Genomic DNA, 19,379 nt, shown 5'->3' on the forward strand with positions numbered 1-19,379 from the left:
AATAATAAAGAAAAATGGGCACTGTAGACCATACTATAGCACCCATTACCTCTTCACTGAAAGGATGTAATGTAATCACTGTACTCCTGACAAGATGGGGGCAGAGGGGACAAGAACAGATAGATATATATATATATATATATATATATATATATTATTTTACTAGTTCATCGTGAAATGAAAAAGTGCTTTATTGTGAATCCATAGAATTAGTGATGTTGGCACAGGGTAGAACACACTTTTGGTTATGGTTTGCAAAATGGCAGCTGTTGCGCTGATTTTATTTTATATATTTTTTTTTCTCTGTAATGTGAGTTGTTTTTTTTTTTTTTTTTTAGGTTTCCAATGCCATGTTTGTGAATAAGTCTCTGCCTGCGCTTAATAAAGCAGTGAAGAGTTCCATAAGCAAAATAACTTGTTTAATGGTACATTATCTCTTCCCCCAAGTTCCTTCTCAAAAAGGAATCTGTAGTGGCAGCTTTTGTTGATGTAACACCTTCAATGTTTCCTTGAGATCTGGCTGTGCTAAGAAAATTTGTGGCTTGTCTGTATGAAAGCGGACAGTCCTGAAGTCTTTTGGAAATGATGCGTTCGTTTCTTCTGTCTTCAGTGCAACAAATGTATCTGAACTTTTAAATGAATAGAAAACACATTTTCCTTATGTCCTGTAGGAGAAACCAGCTCCTATGTACTTGCTGCAAGTCTTGACTGTTGCAGAGGTTATAGTACTTTGATTAGACAGCTAGAAATGGATGGTCACGTGTAACCTGATAACTCATTGCTTTTATTTAGTAACACCTTTATAAAGGTGTACCCTGCAACAATCCAGATTGTTGGAGGTCAAATGGGGCGTGTCCTTGGGGGGGAAATTGGCCTGGGCAGATCAGTTGGGGGTTTAGTGGGTATGGCTTACCTTGTCCTAGCTCTATCCTGTTTGCATTGTCGTGCGGTATCCTACACATTGTTGAAGCGCCAATGGGCTAAACCAATATGCATTAACATGAAGTCTATTGATTCACTAGGCACTAGCCAAATCGCTGGCATCCACTTTTGCGATGCTGTAGTTAATAAGTGTGTTATAGTCACACACTTCTAATACTACACTTTATATAAATGCAGGGACTATATAAATTCTAGAACACTAGATGCCCATTGTTGCTTCATTCACTAGCCATTCATACCATTTTTCCACTAGGTCACCATTACAATAGTTGAAATGTAGCATGTTCTTAACTAGATTTTGTTAACATTACCATTTTAATGATGAGAAACTTTAGCTAAAAATTACACAAAGCAGAATGTAGTCTGTTTAAAACCCATTGTTTGCTGTCTGGGGTTCCTCACTCTTAACAAGGAATTTGGAAGAATTGTAACAAGGGAAACAAAGGGTATATTGCGCAACACTTTATGTTGCTATAGCAACCAGCATTATGGAAATTTACCAAAGGTGTGGGCGGAAGTATGTCTCGGCTCTGTTCAGTCAGAAAAAAAAAAAGGGGAGAAGTCATTTAATGATTTCTGTTTTTTGTTCTGTCTGTAAACCTAATAAAGGTTGACATGCAAAGTTTAAAACAAACAGACTATATACGTACACATGAATATTTACACTAATCTTCCTGTTTGGATATAGCAGTTGTAGGTTGAAAACTGGTTTTGCTAGCTATACAATCAGTCCTAGAATGTAATTGTCAATCAGAGTTCCAAACCTTTTAATATTTTCTGTTGTGATACTTTGGTTGCTATAGGTCAGAGGACCATCTTAATCAATGACAGATTATGCATGAGCCAACATCTCCAGCTCACACCTAAGACCCAAGTTGTCTGAGCATAATCATTGACAAGCAGAGGTGCCAGGTTCACCTCTCATCAGCTCCATGGTTGCAGGCTGCATTGGGTCATCGTTCTGCAGTAAAATGAGTTGGGTACAGTATGTAAGACTAGCAGTGATCTAAGAGCACCTGTTGTCTTGCAAATTAGTGTAGAGGTGCTCAGAGTGCACATAATAGGAATTGTTGTGATGTAAGCATTGCAGAATTCTAGCAGGAAGTCTGTTTAATTGACCTCACTCCACATTTATCCCAGAGTCTCCTCTCTGGGCCCACCTACTAAAAAAGTAAAGGTTGGCGATAAGTGTGGAGCTGTGTAATGTGGGAGCATATGTGACTGCAGTTGTATAACTAGCCCTGGGTTCCTCTTAGGCAAGCCTTTATCCGCTCATTCCTGCTTTATGCTCTGTGGGAATCTGCTTTATGCACCACTGAACCTAACCTTGGCCTCGGCTTTAAATAAGAATTGGTGCAGCGGATGAAGATCTGTGGGTTACAGTTTGGAGAGAAGTCACACAGCTAACAGCACATCTGAGATCTGGGGAGGGGGGACGTACAGTCTGCAATTTGAATAATCTGGGGGAAAGTGCTTTATTAAAGAAAAGATGAGACGTTTTAGGCAGCCCTGTTATGCACCAGTGTGCTGCAAAGTGTTGGTCCTACTGACCTTGTCATGGGGCATATCAAAAATGTATTGTTTTCAATTCTCACTGAGATTAAGGGTAAGGTGCGGCCATTTTAAAGGTTAGATGGCTGCACATGTGCCTCTTGAAGGGTATCCGGTTGACTTTTTTCCCTGTGGTTTTGTGTTTTTTTTATTGCACTGCTGTTTGTAAATCTGGAGAGGGCCCTAAGTTTGCAACTCTATCCAGGGCCCAATTGCTCTCAAACTAGTTCTGCAACCAATCAAATAAGAGCTTTGATGATGAGTGTAGTGCATGCTAGGCCAATGAGAGTGAATTAGTTATTTTTCGCTATACACCGACTTTTGTATCTTGTTATTAATTACAGTCTCCTCTTTGGACTCCCTGGTAGCTGTGACCAATGAGTTAACGTCCTCAGCTGAGTATAGACAGCCCTGTGGCTTCCACAGTGTTCTCTCTTTTTTTTTTTTTTTTGCCGGTCTTGCTCAGCTCATTCCCAGGACAGGATTTGGAAGGCTTTGGGCTCACACTGCGCTCTGTTGCTGCACAGAGCAGGGGGTAGCTTCCTGCGACGACGTTATGCCATTCATTTGAGAGAGACGGCAGCATTTCTTCTGGCTTACAAGCCAAGTTTGCATTGAAGATGCGCCATATGAGAACTTATGTTTTGTTTTCCTTTGGAGCTAAAGAGCGCCAAATTTGAAACTGCTGTGTTACAGGGAAGTCGTATCAAGGCGAATAACCTTGGAGCCCGCCCCAAAGAGACATTATAACCACAGAGTCCAGGTAAGACCCACAAGTTATTGTGCTTTCATGGATTTTTTTTTTTTTCATATTTAGTTAGTTTATACTTTTTGTATTGTATTCATTTTAGTACCTTTATGGAGCCTGTGTGAAACAATTATGCAATGATAATGTACCTAGTGATTATTCAGAACCTTTGTGTGGATTGTACACCCACAGTAATGAAAGATACAAGCCAGCCACCGGGACAATTTAAAGAATTGACTGGATGAAAAAAAATCTTTTATTACTTATGATGATGCATGTGTTCATCAAAGTGTTTGAAATTTCTGAATCACACATGGTGGTAGATATGGGTGCTTTATCAGGGCCCTCTATCTATGCATCAGGATGATCTATGGGAGAGGATGAGTGGTCCTCAGACAGTGAAAGCTATGGGAATTCAACATCTATCAATCACGGCAACATTACAGGATGCTTTCTTTGAATAAAGTCTCCATAAACATAACTTTTTGTACATAAGGTTACATGGAGTAAATCGAGGAAATGAAATTAACAAGTAAACTATTTCAATTTATAGGGAAAAAAAATGGATAACGCAGAATAATGAAAACAAATGATATTGGTTGGACAGCTACAAATAGGCATTAGTTGGGATCTCTGTCTCAGGCTTTGTTCAATAAAAATTCTATTGAGATCTGTTGAAGTGGGATGCAAAATGATTGAATTAAAACACTTTTATTCTAACTGCTTTTAAGTTAGTTGGTTTGTGCAGCCACCTGTAATCCAGCCAATAGAGGAGATAGACAGTGTGGTGAAAGTGTGCTGTGTATCAAACAGTATTTCTAATTTAGATTGTCCTTATGTTTAGTTGGCCCACCCTGCAAATCTGGCCTTCAGCAAGTCACTGCTGTATATTCTGACAATAAAAACAGCGTCCAGGTTTTGGGAATGTTCTGATCCGGTATTAAGGGGTAAAATGTTTTCGGTCACATATATTGTGTCTAACAAGTCATCCGCTGCAGTGGCTGGGGATACGGGACATATATTGGCAGAAACACGTCAATGTTCTCTGAGCTGAGAATAAATGCTTTCAACGAATGTTGTTATAGGTTCACGTTGACCCTTATAGTGAGGGTCGGTTTCGTAGCTAATTGTAAACAAGTTTCACAAATAAAAAGTTTGCTCCCTAGAAGCTATCACGGATATGAGAGATTCACCATACTGGGACAGTATATGGCCCATAGGGAGAGTACAGGCTGTCTAACTTGTGAAATTAAACAATTTCTGCCATTATTTTATTCCTACGGCATAACTAGTAAAATAATCATACATAAGTGAAAGACAAAATAAAAAAAAACCCATAATGTTAATAAATCTAATTTACTATATTAATGTTCTTTTTGCCGTATGTTAATGCTGAGCCTTCCTGAAACACAGTCAGAATTTCCCACATTGCACTCTGAGTCACTAATGGAGCTTCAGATCTGTCTTTGTGACCTCCGTGCATGCTCTGGCCAATCACATTAAAGCATCTCTGACTATGGAGACAAATACTCATTCACAGCAGTACAATAGTCAGCTATTGAAGAAATACAAACCTTATGTTAATACTTTCTGCTATAATGTGGGTGTTTTGAATCGGATGTAGCAAATGAAAAACAATTCTTGATGAAAAGTGTTACGTTGTTTTGTCTGTTTAAGTAGATTGACACGTGTGCTTCATACATGCCATGTGCTTTTAAAAGAAAACATTCCCACTTCTGACAGGTTTTTTTTCTCTGAAACCAAAGCTAAAGACAGCAATTGGGAAACAGGTTTGTTTAGATTTAGTTTGGGTACAAAATACAGACAATTTCTCCCGATGCGATATAGTTAATAATTTTACAAAAAAAGTCCCGATCAGTAGCCAATTCATGTGTACCCACTAAACATGTTTTACACGATTTACCGTCAGATCTGTGCTATTCATCTGTCATAACCATCATCTGAAAAGATTGTAACTCTGCACACTCCATAGAGACCTAAAGACACTGCCGGTCCTGAGTGCATACACACTGCAGAATTGGAACGACATCGTTCCATCGTTGAATGAGATTTTTAGACTGCTTTAAAACTCAAGTCAAACGATATGATGTGCCTTAGAACGATAAAACATGATCGTTGGAGCGTACAAACTAATGCGATATCGTGCCGATTGGTTTGTTTATTGGGAGATTGGCAAGATAATCAGCTGAAAAACCTGTAGTGTGTACCCAGCCTAAGTCCTGATGTTTTCATTACCTGTTACAGTACCATGTCTTATGAATATAATAAACCATTCAAGGCTTTACTTCTATAAGATTGCTCCCGTAATTTAAACTGATGTGAGTGTGCATTGCTGCTCACTGATAGGTCAGAGGGAGGAGTTCTCGCTAGTAAGGTTATAGAGAAGGCTGCCTACAATGTCGGGGAAACACACATGGCGGTTCTTACATTAGGAATATTTGCAAATGTATTTTTGGAAGCAAGATAAGTCCTTTACACTGCATAAATTAGACTAATTCCATAAAGTTTAAATTCATCGTTGGTACCACTTCCAGTGCGTCATAAACCCAACCACATAGCATATTTAATATGTGCTCAGTACAAATGCAAATGTGTTGTAGAAGGAGACATTGCTAGAATTAAAGAAATAGGAACACTTGGAAAGTCAGCAGTTAAAATGTAATTAGAAGGAATGGGGATGTTGTATTTCAATAGGATAATAATGCATTAAAACTGAAATGTCATGTTTTGAATTTAGCAATTTTTATTGCTCAACAACAACAATGTCAAATAGTAAATAGTAAACGATGCTTCTGATTTATTTTGTTGCATAGATGTGGTCAATAAAACATTGGGTCACAGTGTAGCCTGCTGGAGAAGTTGTGAATTGTTTTGAACATTATTTTGTTTAGTTCATACTTATCTTCTAGTATCCTAAGTTTGAGCAAAATGTGATGATCCTAATGTTATGGGACTTCTGTTCCAAGAATGCCCTACGTGCCTCTGGTGCTCTTTGTTGGCATTCAACAATGGCATTGAATAATGATGATAACATAAAGCAATGACAAGCAGTAATAGCATTGGTGAAATTCAGGTTCCGCAATAGGAATACTCCTGGTACTATACAACAAGAAATAAGTCATTGTAGTTTTCTAATATGTGACTGTGTAGTAGTACCATGCTAAGTGTCACTCTCTCTGCTCAAAACATTGGGTTGGTAGTGGGTTTTAGAGCGGGCAGCACTCTCAGTCTAACTAGCTGGCACCGACCCTGATCTAACTAATGTCTCATACAGGAACTGACCATAAACTCTGTCTCTGAATCATAAGAGATGAGGTAGCAACATAATGTTGTTGGAACAACAACGATGATCTTTGTAACGTAGCCAAAGAAGAATGTGACTCTCCCTTTGAAGATGAAGATAATTTTATGGGAGTTTTAGTCCCAATAATAATATTTATGAGGATGAAGATGTGGATAGTAGCCCCAGTCTATGTAATATTTGGTGGGAACAAGAATAAACACAGATAAATGACAATGGATGTAGGAAGCTGTACTACAGGCAATATGTGGCAGTTCAAGGCCAAACTTCTAGTTCAGAAGATCCGCCGTACTAGTGGTTAGCCCGTGTATGTCGTTGTACAGTATGTAGCGGGTCACTCAAACTTGCCGTGAACATTGACGAGCTCTGGAAGCCTGGAGGGCTCTTAAAACATGGGAAAAAGTCCTGGGGGTAAATGTATCAGAGATTTTTAAATTACATTTTTTATTTGTTCAGCGATTTGAAATTGTTTCAGATCGCTCAAGTTTGCCGGCAATTTTATGAGTCAAGCCACCATATGTATTAACCCACGATTTTGAGAGTCCAAAGTCTAATCTCTGGGGATGTGTGACGATTTATGAACATCTATGCTGCCTGTGGTTTAGTCAACGTTTCAGCAGAATCGCCGGAATTTTTTTTTACACCCGCTTCTGATTGGCTAGGTAGCTCCAACAGCATCCTGTTAGCGCTACCTGGCCATTCTTAAAATAACAGAAGGCACAATACAAGTATGAATTATGAGGGTAATCATTATTTCTAGAATAGAGGGGCAAAAAATATTATAATCTTACAGGGGGCAAAATAATTTTATTAATAACTTAGTGGCCCAAATTTTTTGTATGCTTTTTTTTGTAAAGAGAAAATGTTTTATTTTATTATATTATTGGGGCATACTATTTGAGTACCAATGGGGCAATAATAATTTTTCTGATGTGACAACACTTAATATTTCCTGATGAGGGACACCATTTAAAGTGCACACTTGTTGTACTACAAGTAGCAGCATGCGACAACACTGGGACAGCGATTTGTAGCGTGTCGATTTTGGTTACATCATGTTTCTGGTGATTTACTATCAACTCGCACTTTCATACATTGGTGGATTCAAACTTGCCCAAAAAAAGATGAAACACACAAATCGAATCTTTATACATTTACCCCCCTGGACTCCAATGACTCACCTTTGTAGGCCTATAGTAGCAGCAACAACGGCACCTCAAACAATTGAAATGAAACAGGATATTATGTAAACAACCAGACCCATCCCTGACTCCCTCTGCACTGGACCTGGACTTCCTGCACATTTTTAAACAATAGGTCAGCGGATCACCAGTGTCAATAGGAGTTCCAGTAAAGTTCCCCACTCACCTTAGTCATGCAACAGTTTCACAGGCAAAAGACAGGAGGTTCAGGGAGTCCTGGTATTATGCTGTTCCTGGCCGCTTGCCCAACTGTCCACGCTTCGGGTATCAGTGTCCCTACTCCTGTGGGCGCACCAATTTACCCAGAATCTGGTAAGTGTCTCCCAATGGAGTGGGGTGATGACAGGTCCCCAGATAGAGCAACAACGACCAAGATACAGGACAGTGATGATCACCGGGTCTGCTGATAGAGTACAGAAACTCAACACCAGTCAGCCCTGCACCTTCCAGAAATGCAGTCTTAGGTGGCTCCTTATATCCATGGTAAAATTCCCATGGTGGTTTTCCCTCCCCCGGGCACACCCCTGTGTCTCTCCTTAATCATTGGTGGGTGCTGGACAAGGGGGTTGGAGGGGAGATGAGTGAGCCTTCCACAGTGACTCCCCTGCTGTGTCCCTGCCATAATGTCTGGGCCAGTCCTGTGGAAGACAATGGGTAATCCTTGGCAATCCCCACCTCCAGATCTTAGATAACACCCAGTCCCTACTGAAATTAACCTCTTCAACGCTTTTGGTACATGTCAGGGCTTCTAGCCATCACTCACTTCCTGTCCCTTCTTTCTTATTCCCCCATGTGTCCGTAATAAGCCCTCCCCTATCCGCCAGGCGAATTTAAGAACTGGTCCTGGGGTGACAGTCCATGTAGCCCTGCAAATTGATGGGCCGGTGAGAGATGTTATCTTGGCTGTGTGACACGGTCCCGTCACAGGAGATGTAGTTTCTAGCACCTTCTGCAGGTGGTTCTCTGTCTCTCAACATTCGGGACTTGGCCTTCCTATACAGATGAGCATCGGGTGCCGGAGGTTACACCTGTACAAATCCGAATGGTTCAGTGTGATATTCTGAACTGATCGCTACTTCTCTGTGAAAATGTACACTATGCCTTTCTTCACAATTATGCACTATTAGACTGGGGTACTTTGGATCCACCCTTGAGATTGAAAAATGTCATGCATAATGCTCCACTAATTTCTATATTTACCCTCTTTATCAAAGTGCATGGAGGATGTGCCCAGAAATACCCACTCACTCACTGTAACCAACAGTGCACATATTGGCATTTATACATTGGGCCCAGTCATGCCCACATACATTTTGTACCCAGCATTGCATATACACATATGTACACAGTGGGCCTGAATCATTAAGGTATGCAAAATGAACATATTGTGCATTTTTTTCATACTGCTTGTAATTCAGGCAAACGTACAACTGTATTTAGCTACAACCCGATCAGATGAATCGTCTATTGTTGTATACTGGTCAAGGTACACTAGGCATATACACACTTGCCATATTGAGACAGACATAATACACTGCAGGATACTGTTATGCACGTTTTGTCGCTATCCAATAACGATTGTCGAATCTCGATTTGTGTTTCCAAAGCACAAAGTAATTTATTATCCAAAAGTAGTAGAATAATTCATGCGAAATAAAAACAAGTACAGCCGTTACTTATCGCAGGCGCCCTGGATCCAGTGAACAGTCATTCAGGTCTGAAGGCTGTGGTCAAAGAAGACTGGTCACTAAGCTCAGAGCTCCTGCTTATATGCAGTCAGAAATACAGTAAAAACAATGCAGATGGTGTGGCTTGCTTCTATTGGTCCAGGATTCAGGAAGGTCCAGGATGTTGCAGGTCATAGGCAAGTTCAAACCCAAATATCCAAAGGTGGGGGTCATCTCTCCGGGGGATGTGCTTAGACTTTCCCGCCAAGAATCCAGTCTCAACCAGTCTATTAGCATTTTATAGTCAGTATCACTTTAAAGATTTATTCCTTAACATCAATAACTAGAGTATGCAATGTGCGATCTCTTCGGCGGATGAACCGGACAACTGCTGATGAATAGGGGATTAAAATGATTCCAAACATGATACATTTCTTGCAAACTGAACCTTATGTTTCACTAACATGTATATAACTTAAAATACTAAACATAAATACTGCTATATCCTGGCATAAATAACTATGTGTTGCAACTACAATTAATGTGTACTAATTACAAATATGTGTGTTCGTGTGAATGTGTATAAAAGTGTAAAAACTGTTATTGCCACGTGTTGTGGCTGGATACGCCCTTCCACGCCGTAGCGGGCTCTATGCATATTTTCAGACAAAGGCAACCAAGTTTGCACGATATTAATTTAAATGACTTTATCCAATTTGCTGACTTCGACAATACAAACAATATATATGTGGAATATAGCAGAATGCACAGAAAAAAATAAATAAAGAATTCATTTATTTTCCCTTCTTAATAATATAATCATTAATGAAAAAACATTGAAAAAGTTCTAATTTTTTTTTCCAATGAAATACATTGATGTTATTAATGTCTACTGTACATAAAATGCATTTTTACAGTTGTTTTTGGTTTGCAAACACCTGTTCTAGAATACATACGGGACCGTTATCACTATCACTCTGCACTTACCAGACCTGAAGCTGGTGCAAGTGATACAACAGGAAAACATGTACCTTAGAGATGACTAAAGCTTGAATAGGACGCTTATATGTGCATTCGAGCTTGGCACGCGCTTATTGTACATTGACTGCGTGCTGTCTGAAGTGTCCTTTGTGTAGGCTTAGTCCTCCTCCTCCATCCAATCTGAGGTCCGCTTTAGTTTGACAACAGGAGATAAATGGTTGTCATATGACATACATTATACTGCCACATGTGTCGTAGAGGCTGCAGGCATTACATTGCCTGGGTCACACTTGCTGGTGTGATTTTATGAATTCTAAAGCATGAGGTGGGAAAACCATGCAGGGACCTCTCACTAGACCACTAGCATTATGCTTTTTTTTTTTTATACTTTTTATATGGTTTTTACTGCCTGTTTTATGTTTGTCTTGTTCTCCCTACTGCAGGGCGCACTGTGGCCCTTTACAAATCTATAATAATAAAAAAAATACTGCCTGTGCCCTGAAATGCTATCCACAAATCATACAATCTAGCTTGGGGCATGTCACCAATAAGTTTCATTAAGTTTGTCTAAAATACACTGAATTGTTTTTTCACTAACAGGTGAAAATGTGCAGTAACCAAGATTAATCAGAGATTAGAGTGGGTCAATGTGATACAAATTAGACAGTGAAAGTAAACGTCTGTTTGGTTGCTATGGGTTACTGTGCAGTTTTATTTAAAATGCAATGCAGTGGGGATTTATTTAACAGTAACAAACACAAGCACAGTATATATACTGTTTTCTGTATGGTGGAACACTGGTTAGCATTGCTGCCTTGGATTTGAGTCTATCCCGCGATTCACGGAGAGCTTGTATGTTCTCTGTGTGTTTGTGTCAATTTGCTACGACTGCTCTGGTAATCTCCCATGACCCATAGACATACCGGTGGGTTAACTGGCCTTTGGGGTAAATTTATCAAGCTGCTAGTTTGAAAAAGTGGAGATGTTTCCTATAGCAACCAATCAGATTCTAGTTATCATTTATTTAGTACATTCTACAAAGTGATAGCTAGAATCTGATTGGTTGCTATAGGCAACATCTCCACTTTTTCAATCTTGCAGCTTGATAAATTTACCTCTTTGAGAACATTGACCCTGGTGTATCTAATAAGGAAATTTAATTGTAAGTGCCATAGGGTAGGGACTGATGTGAATAAACTGAAGATCTTAGATTTAGGTAAATATAAAGAATATATAAAATGTTATAGTATATAGGTATATCGAAAATATAAAAAGGAAAATGAGAAACTACACTCCCCACATTTCCCTGCCAAAAATCATGTGCTTGCCCCTCAGTGCTCATTATGAATGAGCAGAGTCGGTGCCCATGTTATTTCATGAGGACATGAATATGAAGTAGTATGACATTCATTTCCTACACTGTGTGGTGTGATACCATGACTGTTACCATGGCGACATGGCAGGCATTGTCTCTCGGAAGTACAAGAGGTTCTGTTCAGATCTAGTACACAGTGTTTTGCGAAATGAGAAAGAATTACATGGAGCCTCTCCTTTTCCTCTGTGTTAGACTAAAAGGTATTAATTTATTATGGATGTGTTCCAGCAGATATCTTTTGATAATAATTGAAGAAAACATTATTTCAATATTAATGAAGGCTGATTTCAGAAATGTTATTGTCTTTTTCCAGAAATCTAATTAGGCCATCTTTTTTTTTATTTTTTTATTTAAAGAGCTATTATACATCTCCATATAAGCTTACTTTGTTTGGCTACATTAATTACTTTATGTATCAAATTTACAAGCAACAACTAAACAAATACATAATTTTTTTTTATTGGTTAACCCCAGTTGTTTGGATTTCTTTTTCTTAGGGGCTAAATGTGCAGATATAATCCCTCTCCTATCTCAAAGTAGTTTTTTTTATGGTTACACTCTCTACTAATAATGATAATAAAATAACTATGTTGTTGTATTTGATTTGGAAGGCATCGCAATGCTCTACAGCACTGGACATATGTGGAACAGAGACCTACAAGGTAGACAACATAAATGCAGGTAGGGAAGGGCTGTGTCACAATTATGACGTCACACGTCAAATAGATTTTCGCCCTAGTCTGCTCAGATCTGATGAGGTCATCAAGATGACGCAGTGGAGGGGGGGGGGGGGCGACTGTATTAAGAGGACTAACTACGGCTTTCCCCCTAAAGGTGGCAGGAGCTTCAGGACAAGTTAGTGCTGTATACACTTCACTAGATTGTGTATATAGAAATGGCTGAAAGCTAGGATACGAGTTTTAGTTACACATTTAGGGCTAGATTTACTAAACTGCGGGTTTGAAAAAGTGGAGATGTTGCCTATAGCAACCAATCATATTCTAGCTGTCATTTTGAAGAAAGTGCTAAATAAATGATAGCTAGAATTCGATTAGTTGCTATAGGCAACATCTCCACTTTTTCAAACCTGCAGTTTAGTAAATATACCCCTTAACCTAAGCGAAAAAAGTCCACAAAAGTGGAATTAGCCTTTGACAAAAGATGCTAGAAGCTGAACGCACTTAAACGCATGTGTTTGTGCAAGTGTCCTTGTGCTTACCTATCCAGGGTTAAGTTCCACTGCATCTTCCAGCCAATAATAACCACTGGAGGAGCTTCGGTTTATTTATATATTCTCCCAGTGTTGCTGGTCTTTTTTACTTGCTGCAGGAAATCCCTCCCTCCCTTCAGCTCTACCTGTGCTAATTACATTTATATGTTTGTGTTTAACACTTTTCTCTCCCTCTGTACAGAGCAGGCTCAGTTGGGCAGGAAGGCATTTGCAGTCAGCGACTAATTCATACGGTGCTACCGCTGACTGGCCGCAGGACACTGCACTCTTTGATGTAATCTGGCTCTTTGTCCCTTTGTGTGCGGGATCCCTTGACCTTATTTGTGTGGGCACGAAATTGTGAGTCCAGAAGGGGTGTAGTCACTATGATGCCAGATTTAGCACCGGCCAATCATAAAGGATTATGTCCTGGGACCAGTGGTTAGTGCCGGATGGCCATACACTGTTTGGTATCTGTTTTTTAGTTGTAGCTGACTCTAAATTTGCCTTCTCCACCACCATGTCTTGTTTTAATAAACTGACTTTTATTGCCAAAATTTACTGGTGTCAGCGTTTTTATTTATTTACTTACAGTAATAAATCTTGACATATGAAAAGGGTTTTGGTGCAATGAAAAAAAGGCATCAACACTACGCAGTTTATAAGAATTATAATGTATTTCACGCCATACTATATTGCTGTACTTAAATCATACAAGCAAATTCAAACAGCAATTGGACACACACTTCAGGTTTCTTCCCTAAAACCTCTTAGAGCTGTTTTATTCAGTCCTGGCACTACCACGTGGCATCTATAGGCAGTTGCCTAGGACAAGGTTTAAGGGGCACCTCAGTCACTGAATGTTACTCCTTCAATTTTTTTATTTTCCCTGAGGCACGCCCATACTGAGCAGGAAGGAGCTTCTATTGGGCAGCTTCTTAACTCTGTCAGTGATAGGCTGGAAGAATGATGTCACAGCCACACCCCCAGTAAGACAGAGGAGTAGAAGACACCCCCTCCTGCTTCAATCAAAGTAAGATCTGGGGGTGAGGCAGGAGTGGCGGGGTGGGTGCCCAAGAGTGGTGGGTACCAGGACGCTTCTGCTGACCATGGTTTCATTGGATAAAAATGACTTGTGTTTTTATTATACAATCTTGATTTACCGCCAAGTGTATGACATCATAATTGTCATTCCTGAATATATAGCAACAAACAATATATATATTGGATATAAGCACAAAGTGATATGTATAAAATACACGTACATGAATAAAACCCACCCTTTTCCAATGCTGCTGACCAATGTATCCATCCTGTTTGCTACCTCATGCTATATTGTATTAAATCACATGGCAAATTAATAAATAACCATTATTGAGAAATTATTTTACTTCAATTTCTCTGATTTCCCTTACTGACATAGCTGTTCACTACATTTTGCTCAATAATATCATTGGATAGAGTTTACACAAGTGAATATTTTTACTTCCCTGCTCTAATTACCATAATGCTGACTAGACACAGGCCTAGGGTAGCACTGTCCAGGGGACAACATAGAAATAGTTTATGTGGATTTACCTATTTTGGCCAGTAAAATTATGAAAAGGGAGTGTTGGAGAGAGCGGCATTAGTCTGTGTGGTACACAATCACTAATTTAGAGCATAATGACTCAACTAGGCAGCTCTAACTGTAAATATATTTGTTACATGCCAAGGCACAGTTCCTGCAAGTAAACTTCACCCCCCATGAAACAGCAGTGTGCATGATTCCAGCATCTCACTGGCAATCACCCTAACACCACCCTCCAATCCATCCCACGGACCCGGTTATTCAGCGGAGCGGTGAGACTAACCAAGGAGCCTGGGAAATAGCAGAACCGACCAATCCCCAGCTCTGGAGAAGGGCCAGAGCTAATGCTCTATGTGGTAGTGCAGCTTTAAGCATAGTTGCCTACTCTCCAGGAATGTCCGGGAGACTCCCATATTTCTGGGAGAGGAGGGCAACCTCCTGGATCCGTTCCACTTAGTTAAGTGGTGGGGGCGGGGCTTGGGACGCAATTCATCCGTCATGGTGGTCCCACCCCCTGCTGTTATAAGCCAAAAATGGTTATGACAGTTTAGTGGACAGGGCCAAGTGACGCGATTCGCCGAGCCCCGCCCGCACACTCCCACCTGTCCCCTGGACCTCCCGGAAGACAAATTGCTGAAGTTGGCAAGTTTGGCTTCAAATCATAATCAGCAGTGTGATTATCAGTACAAAAATGTTGTGATAACACCAAGTTCAAGTAGACACGATATACAAATACCATACTGTATACGTGATGAGGATATTTAGCAGTCTTTGCTCCTAACACTGTGTTGCAAAGAGCAAATATAAACATGTTTGCACTTATCTTTCCTGTTGCCTTGTTAAATAAACCTGTTGGTGTTTACTTCCATCTTATGAAAGTGCTTAACGCACGGAAACGCGTCAAGGCTTTGGATATCTTTCTAAACAGCCGCTATATTCGAGGTGCTTATGCTGTAATCTAGGCATCCATCTGGAGATTGTTTCTTCTAAAGAGAACTAACACAGGATTTTCTAAAGCCACTTACGATACAACCAAAGCCGTGGAACAGGTAAGATCGCTTCTAAAACAGCAGTGCTTGAGTGATAAAAGTCGGACACAGAACACTTACACTCAGTGGGACATTAATACTGGAGAGGATCCTTTTATCTGCTGAGGTCGTCCTTTGTTTCCTTATAAAAGCTAAAGCCCATAATTTGGTTATTGGAGACTCTTCCATCTGACATCCACCCATAGTATTACCTTCTTCTGAGGATCCCGATTATATATGATTACAAATATTACTGTCTGTCCAGTGAACCTATTAGTTTTCCAATCTGCTGAATATTTGTAGTACAATCTATAAAACCGGCTATTACTGCTCACTTGTGAGCTTTATCCTGTGCTCCTAGCTCTATACATGATTCTATATATTTATTGTGTTTTATATAATAAACATGAATTGGTTTTATTGTAAAGAAGTTGCGACAAATGCTTTTTCTATATAGTGTTGATATATTTATAACCAGTTTCCAGCACAATTCTATCCCTCTTTTTTCTGATTGAATATTCATTAAGTCAGGACAGATGCTCGTAATCTGGTTACTAATTATATAGCTATTCTTGTAGCAACCAAGGGAGTATCTCTCTTGTTTGCTGACTTGAGCGGATAGCTCATATAACTACCGCATTAGCATGAAACAAGTGTATTTCCTATAGAATGAAAATATATACTAATAGGTGTTTTCGTTGTATTTTTCTAGAAATATATTATAAATCATATGGATATTAGTTCTTCTAGAATATGGACCTTATTTAGTTTCAAATTTGTATATATTACATGAGCAAGATATGCCAGGCAGAGACATTGCAATATCTGCTATGTAATTGGTGTTCGTTTTTTTAAATTGTTGCTCTGCCAGGGTAAAATGAATTCCTATCCATAGACTCTAATGGAATAGGACCATTAATGGTTACAATTTCATGAAAAACAAATGTTAGAATGTCTGATTGACGTTAACAATGAAAAGTATAGGGGCTGGCTGGCAAATTTTAACCCGGGGGGGCAAGATTCTGGTCAGCAGCATATTAGGAAGATTTTAAAGGAAAAAATGCAGGTAACTCAGTCACCCAGCCAAAGGCAGCCCACTATGGGACTGGAACGGGGTAGATGCCCCCTGCCAGAGGCGGAACTAGCGAGCTGCGGGTCCTGGTGCAGGGAAGCGGGGAGGAGGGAACCGTGCAGCAGGCCCCATTATCTCCATGGGCCCCGGTGCTTCGCACCTGCTGTACCAACGGTAGTTCCGCCTCTGTCCCCTGCCTCCCAGCCCAGCCAGCCCCTGCAAAAGTATATCTCAGACATGAAAAGACAATTCACTTAGCTGGAAGTGTCATATAAATCAAATACGATTTTCATAATCAGCTGTTTTTCACTTTTAGGAACCTTTAAAGGAGAGCTGCACAATGGGAGCTCACCCCAAGTATGCCTTCTCCCGTCAGAGCAGAAAGGTTAGTGCCCCCCTTTCACTTTAACGTTCATAGAGTCACTTCATAGCTCTCACAGTCTTCAGGAGTCCAGATGCCAAGGCCATAGACAGTGCCTGCACTTATTCAAACCTTGTCATCTGAAACAGGGAGTCAAGACGGGTCATGATTGAGTGGCCACGTTACCTGTCCAGTCATATTTAATTATTCATTATACAACATTTGAATTACGCAACATTCTCTTTATGGATCTCAGAAGCTGTAAGACTTCCGTTTACGGAGGATTTCATGTAGTAATATAGAGTATAACCGAATCATCCATTAGGTAACTTTGGCTTCCGCCTAGAACCCAGTGGGCACTGAGTGGCGTGGCTTACCCTAGCCAGTTTTTATGTTTTATTTTTTTGACAAATGGAGGGGGGTGGGGGCAGTGGCCCATACCAATATGTTTCCCAGGGACCCATGTGGTCTTAACCTGTCTATGTGCCAAAAGGGCATGTTGAGTATGTGGTTTAAAAGCTAGCTGAAATGCCACAAGTTGCCGAAGCCTGGCTTAGAGTATACAGTATATGTACTGCATATGATCAGTGGTGGCTACCATGGGCTGAGGTGAGTACCATCCTCCAGGGAGCAGCCAGAACTTCCCTGCAAGGCACTGTCACTTCTTCACACCGGTTCTGTACTCTCTTCTAGGAGAGACTGTCTGCTATCCTCTGGTGGTCTTCAGCAAGGTGTCAACTGTTGCTAAGCAACGCCGGCTCGCTGCTGATCACTGTCAGGGAAAAGGTTTATACATGGGGTTCAAGTACACCGTTAAGCTGCAGGAAAGCCATTTGTTACACTGTTGAGCTCAATGTGACAAAAGATAATAAGATTTCAATCCTCATTGAACTCTGTTCTAAGACGTGTTACAGACTCGCTTAAAATATAATTCACTCTCTGAAAAGAATTCCATGTCTTGAGGAATTAAACAAAATCATTTTTACTGCAAACCTACAGGCTGTGTCATCTATCCAGGAATTATACACTTGGATTATCTAGTTGAAAAACAATTAGAGTAGTTGCACTATAGCTCAGACTGGGATCAAAGATCCTTTGCGCACAGACAGGGGGTGAGCGGGGTTATAACAACAGAACACCAGTGCGGGACTTTCGTAGTGACACAAACAGAATGGGTTATTTACAGCTCATGAATATCGACCATCAGAGAATCTGCTTCAAGTCAAACAATTCAAGCGAAGCAAATAAACATTCATAGTGATAATCTGTTAATGACAGTTTTCATCAGATATAGAGAGAGCGAGAGAAAGAGAGGCTAAACATATTATTGCTGCAAGGGGCATAATAAACAATCCCCATGCCCATTAAATGTATTTTTAAGGGGGGTCCGGACATGCGTTTTCTTCCCCCAGGCTCCCACACTGCTCTTCTAAGTGCACAGACACAGTAAAACTCAAATGAAAAGGGCCCAGCATTGCAGATGAAAGGGCACCTCTGGACCCCATAGCTGTCGTATTCCCTGCAACATCCCTGTCTCCTCTGATTTGGTGCAATGCTGATCCAATTCCTTGCTCCAGGTGGCACTGCAGCTCTCTGGTTGGGAAGTGGGAGCTAACTGCAGAATGCATTTGAATTTGACATTCTGGCCCCACTGGAGGTAGCCTGGACTGTATTCCCAAGGCTGCATTAAAAAAGTAATATTCATTGGAGGCAGGATGTAAAATTCCAGTAGAAAACAGCAGGTAATCCCCACTCTGCAGAGCCCCCGATGGTAAAGGAAGACATCAGCATTACACTGAATGGCGGGAGACAGGGTGGGAGAGGAGTATTATAACTTTAGTCTCAACTACTCACAGGACATATAAGTTGTCAAAGGTAAGTTGTCTAGTGATCAGCAGAGTCCTGGGGCCTGATTCATTAGTGATCTTATCTGCTGTTTTTGCTTATCTTAAGCAAATCCACTCTGTGCATGCTCAGAAAAGGGAGATAAGAAGCAAAATTCACTGCGTAAGTGATGAAAATCCATCTTAACTTCACTCTTATCTCCCCGTTTCTTCTTAAAAATAAGCACAAGATAAGATGAATCAGGCCCTAGTACACGGGTGCGTGTTGCAAAGCTCTAAATTTATCAAAACAAATCAACATCTATATATATAAATATATATATATATATATATATATATATATATATATAGTGTTTTAGTCACGTAGACATTATAACACTGCACAAGCGTAAATCATGAAGTCCTACATAATCTTATATTAAAAAGAATCATATACATATCATGCACAAACTACAGCTCTTGAATGTCCCTGAAACTTGGGTGTAGGCCTGAGCAGGGCCGCCATC

This window comes from Mixophyes fleayi, chromosome 7 (genome assembly GCF_038048845.1).
Source record: "Mixophyes fleayi isolate aMixFle1 chromosome 7, aMixFle1.hap1, whole genome shotgun sequence".
Lineage (NCBI taxonomy): Eukaryota > Metazoa > Chordata > Amphibia > Anura > Limnodynastidae > Mixophyes > Mixophyes fleayi.